The sequence below is a fragment of the Protomyctophum parallelum genome (assembly GCF_964188405.1).
Source record: "Protomyctophum parallelum genome assembly, chromosome: 15".
NCBI lineage: Eukaryota > Metazoa > Chordata > Actinopteri > Myctophiformes > Myctophidae > Protomyctophum > Protomyctophum parallelum.
The window spans coordinates 1,670,600-1,676,599 of NC_139710.1; positions in this window are offsets into that span (position 1 = coordinate 1,670,600).

Here is a 6,000-nt window from a genome sequence, read left to right on the forward strand (position 1 = left end):
GTAAAGTGAACATCAGGAAGGCTGCAGGACCAGATGGCATTGCAGGACGAGTACTGAAAACATGTGCCGACCAACTTGCACCAGTATTCACAGCAATATTCAATCACTCTCTGGCCTAGTCCATTATTCCCACATGCTTCAAGGAGTCCATTATTATACCGGTACCCAAGATCCCAAAACCCAGCTGTCTAAATGACTATCGCCCAGTAGCGCTAACATCAGTAGTGATGAAGTGCTTTGAAAAGCTGATTAAAGGCCACATTTCCTCCCTACTGCCAGGGTCATTTGACAACCTACAGTTAGCCTATCGTCCCAATATATCCACTGATGATGCCATTGAGCATATCCTTGAGACTGTTCTTGTCCACCTGGACGACAAGAAGAAGAAGGATACCTACGTGCGGCTATTATTTATTGATTATAGCTCCGCTTTTAACACCATCATTCCATCCAGGCTCATCAGCAAACTAAGGGACCTAGGAGTCAGCAGCACACTGTGTCGATGGATCCATGACTTCCTGACAGGCAGACCACAGGCGGTGAAAGCCGGAAGACACATCTCATCAACCATGACCCTCAACACAGGTGCTCCACAAGGCTGCGTACTGAGTCCACTACTGTACTCTCTGTACACGCATGACTGTGTAGCCACCCAGGAATCTAATTCGATTGTGAAGTTTGCAGATGACACGGCTGTGATTGGCCTGATTTCAGAGGGGAATGAGTCCCCCTACCTGGAGGAGGTGGAGAGACTGACTCACTGGTGTCAGGATAACAGTCTCCTCCTGAACACCAGCAAAACAAAGGAGATGATAGTGGACTTCAGGTTAAAGGGCAACAAGAACTACGCCCCCCTTAACATCAGTGGGACCACGGTGGAAAGGGTAACCTGTTTTAAATATCTAGGTGTACACCTGACTGAAGACCTGTCATGGTCAACCCAGACGAACGCTGTGGTGAAGAAGTCACGGCAGAGGCTGTACCATCTCAGACGCCTGAGATCTTTTGGAGTGTCTCCTCTTGCACTACACCTGCACCATAGAGAGCGTCCTGTCAGGAAACATCACAGCGTGGTATGGGAACTGTACGGTGCGAGACCAGCAAGCCCTGCAGAGGGTCGTCAGGATGGCGGGGAGGATCACAGGAGGCAGCTTCCCAGCCCTCCAGGATATCTATACCAAGCGCTGCAGAACAAAGACCAAGCGGATCATGGAGGACAGTACCCACCCGGCTCATGGTCTGTTTGAGCTGCTGAGGTCCGGGAGAAGATACAGGATACACAAGGCTGTCCTGGAAAGACTGAGGAAAGGTTTCTTCCCCCAGGCCATTAGGATTTTAAATGATGACATGGACCTTGGGAGACGACAGGGATCAGGTCACCCCCCACGCACTTGAGCGTGGAGAGGGGCAGTTGAGCGCACGTGTGCACATACAACCCCCCCCTCTCCCTTCACATGGACATGACATTTAATACCTCTATGGACATTATTTATTATTGTAGTCTAAACTTAATTATTTTCTGCTTTTTTAGGGTTGACCTACATACATTTCACTGCATTTTAAAGATACTACTTTTTTAACATGTATGTGACAAATAAAGATTGATTGATAAAGATTGATTGATTGATTGAACTTGGACACTCAGGCATGAAGGAAGCATGAGTTCAAGTCCGTTGCTCTCTCCAGGTTGGTGGAGGGTGTGTAGAGCCCAGGATCACATTAGATCATTGACACAGGGGTGAAAAATGCGTTACAAAAATCGTGGGATAAAAAATATATAAATTGCATTTCTGGCTTTGTGCAGTCGGTTATCGTGGAACTTGGCAATATGGTAGAGGGGTGCCAAAGGGTGAGAACGCAAAGCCTACGGCTATTGGCCAAAGGGTGGCGCTATAGCACTCAATTGAAAAACAGCTATGAACTGCCAGCTCATGAACCACCAGTAATAATTACTAGGTAATTACTAATAGGTACTAATTTAGACTCCCTGATGTTGGTGTCCAGTCATCAGTGGTGGACAAAGTATGCATACTCAAGTATGCGTGTCACACGAGGTTGTAGATCGTCTATCTATCTATCTATCTATCTATCTATCTATCTATCTATCTATCTATCTATCTATCTATCTATCTATCTATCTATCTATCTATCTATCTATCTATCTATCTATCTATCTATCTATCTATCTACCCAGCTAACATGTCCATGTGGGCACCATATGGGGTGCATGTGTGTGTATGGGTACCAAGTGGGCATGGGCTAGAACTGGGCAATTATACTGGGTTCCAGGTAGGTTCTATGTGGGCTAAGTGGGCATGGGCTTGAACTGGGCAAATATTGCGGGTTCGATATGGGTTACAAATGGGCCAAGTGGGCATGGGTTAGAACTGGTCACCATGTATGGGTCCCTTGTGGGATATATATGGGCTAAGTGGGCATGGGTTAGAACTGGGCACACATGTCTGTGTCCCATATGGGTTACGTATGGGCTAAGTGGGCATGGGTTAGAACTGGTCACCCTTGTCTGGGTCCTATATAGGTTATGTATGGGCTAAGTGTGCATGGGTAAGAACTGGGCATCCACACCTGGGTCCCTTGTGGGTTATTCATGGGCTAAGTGGGCATGGGTTAGAACAGGTCACCAACACCTGGGCCCCTTATGGGTTTATATGGGCTAAGTGGGCATGGGTTAGCACTGGTAACCCATGTATGGGTCCTATATAGGTTATGTATGGGCTAAGTGTGCATGGGTAAGAACTGGGCATCCACACCTGGGTCCCTTGTAGGTTATCCATGGGCTAAGTGGGCATGGGTTAGAACAGGTCACCAACACCTGGGCCCCTTATGGGTTTATATGGGCTAAGTGGGCATGGGTTAGCACTGGTCACCCATGTATGGGTCCTATATAGGTTATTTATGGGCTTAGTGGGCATGGGTTAGCACTGGTCACCCATGTATGGGTCCCTTGTGGGATACATATGGGCTAAGTGGGCGTGGGTTAGAACTGGTCACCAATGTCTGGGTCCTATATAGGTTATTTATGGGCTTAGTGGGCATGGGTTAGCACTGGGCATCCACACCTGGGTCCCTTGTGGGTTATTCATGGGCTAAGTGGGCATGGGTTAGAACAGGTCACCAACACCTGGGCCCCTTATGGGTTTATATGGGCTTAGTGGGCAAGGGTTAGAACTGGTCACCCATGTATGGGTCCCTTGTGGAATATATATGGGCTAAGTGGGCGTGGGTTAGAACTGGTCATCCATATATGGGCCTCTTGTGGGATATATATGGGCTAAGTGTGCGTGGGTTAGAACTGGTCACCCATGTATGGGTCCTATATAGGTTATTTATGGGCTTAGTGGGCAAGGGTTAGAACTGGTCACCCATGTATGGGTCCCTTGTGGGATATATATGGGCTAAGTGGGCGTGGGTTAGAACTGGTCATCCATATATGGGCCTCTTGTGGGATATATATGGGCTAAGTGTGCATGGGTTAGAACTGTTCACCCATTTCTGGGTCCTATATATGTTATTTATGGGCTTAGTGGGCATGGGTTAGAACTGGTCACCCATGTATGGGTCCCTTGTGCGATATATATGGGCTAAGTGGGCGTGGGTTAGAATTGGTCACCAATGTCTGGGTCCTATATAGGTTATGCATGGGCTAAGTGGGCATGGGTTAGAACTGGTCACCCATGTTTGTGTCCTATGTAGGTTATGTATGGGCGTAGTGGGCATGGGCTAGACCATGTCACCCGCCCATGTCTGGGTCGTGTATAGGTTTCGTATTTGGTATATGTAGTAACAATTAGTAACAGTTAGATTGGTAAAGAACTGCAGAAAGTATGCAATTGACAGCAAGCTATCATAAAGGAAATCTATACCAGCTTTTTCTTGAATGCAATGGTAAGTTACAATAAGTGCACATGGTCCTTTGATGATCTTGGATGTGAACAACAGTGTATAAGTCTAGATGGATATGGATGGACGAACAGTCAGACGGACGGACAAATAGAGAGAGAGGACCTGGCCATTGTATAACATTTATAAAATTGTGTTGCAGATGGAAGCTTTTCATTGATTTCATGAGCTTGTAGATCTGCTATTTTGAGCAAATTGGTTGGATGTTTCCCTATAGGGAGATAATTATGTATTAAATTATTATCTGAAGTAGGCAAACGCCAACTAGTGAAAAGCAGTATGGTGAGCGTGTCTATATTGTGTGCAGGACTATAGTGCCTATATCATTCCATCGAGTGATGTCGCAGAGAGAGAGAGAGAGAGTGTGTGTGTGTGTGTGTGTGTGTGAGAGAGAGAGAGAGAGAGAGTGTGTGTGTGTGTGTGTGTGTGTGTGTGTGTGTGTGTGTGTGTGTGTGTGTGTGTGTGTGTGTGTGTGTGTGTGTGTGTGTGTGTGTGTGTGTGTGTGTGTGTGTGTGTGAGAGAGAGAGAGAGAGAGTGTGTGAGAGTGTGAGAGAGAGAGAGAGAGTGAGAGAGATTTTGATACAGAAATCCTCAAGATTGTGAATGAAGCCACTCACAGTTGCTCTGGATATCCTGCAAGGAGAGGAGAACTGTTACTTTGGCACCCTCCTCTCGTCTGATTGTGGCAACTGGGCTACCTGAAGCCATAGTTCAGGTAAGAATCATTCAAAAGCATTTTGTACTCTTCACTGTACTGATAGACAGCATTAAATCAGTGGCCACCACTTATTTTATTATAGCACACAGTGGCTTGAACATATTTACTGACCATGATGACTAAAATCTACCGCAGAATGGTAGAGTTAATGATTACAAATAATAATATTTTTTGGCTATGATTTAATAACTCAAATATAGATAAAAATCACCTGGTGGTGTGCTGCTTTCATTGAAATGTATACAACTTAAATAAATGAATAAAGGGAATCTGACTTATTCTAATGTCTGTGTCCCTGTGTGTGTGTGTGTGTGTGTGTGTGTGTGTGTGTGTGTGTGTGTACGTGTGTGTGTGTGTGTGTGTGTGTGTGTGTGTGTGTGTGTGTGTGTGTGTGTGTGTGTGTGTGTGTGTGTGTGTGTGTGTGTGTATGTTTCACAGTCTGTCAAAAAACGATTTGCATCCGTCTTGGAAAGCAACGACGCAATGCTGGCAGCCGTCACACTTCCCAAGTTCAAGTTGCGGTCGGTGAGAGAGCAGAGGAAGAAGGAGATGATCAAGGGAATCCTGGTAGCAGAGTGTCACAAGTTGGTCCCGCAGCAAGCAGCCGGGGATGCTGTGACTCCACCAGACTCAGGCTCCTCCAAAGACAAAGAGCATGACTTTTTTTGCTTTGAGGATAATGATGAAACCTTCAGCACTGTGGAAACGGAGGTAATGTCCTACTTGAAAACAGCTAATACAGGCATGGAGATTCTCAACAACTTTCCAACGATAAAGCAAATTTGTCTGAAGCAAAATGCAGCTACCCCATCTAGTGCCCCAGTTGAGAGGCTCTTCAGTCTGGGAAGTCTGGTCCTGACTCCAAAAAGAAACAGGCTGTCTGACCAGCTTCTCATGAGGTACAACCACTGGTTCGAACAATAACACCTCCACTCAAACATCCATTCAGGTCTTTGCTAATAAGAACTTTTTGTTGGTTTTTTTGCACTTAATTTCTGTTATATTCTACATATTCAACACTTGTTATGCTTTCTGGACTTCATACTTGAACCAATGCAAAAAAAAATACTATATTCAACAGCAGTTGCCTCATGTACAGTAGGTGATGAAAGCACTTTAAGTTTTTCACTTTAATTCTGAATAATATATTCAGATTGTATGCACTATGCAGTTATTATTTCAGATTGTCTTGAGGAAAATAAGATTTATTTTGTGTTTGAAATTGTTATACATTGTTAGATTTGAGGTTCTTTACATGGCAACTAAGCAAAGCCAGGTTTACAGTTAATTATCATCTCAACTCATTATTTTGGTGTCATTCTGTACAGTCCAGTCTTATGGGGTGTGTTGCTGTCATGTAC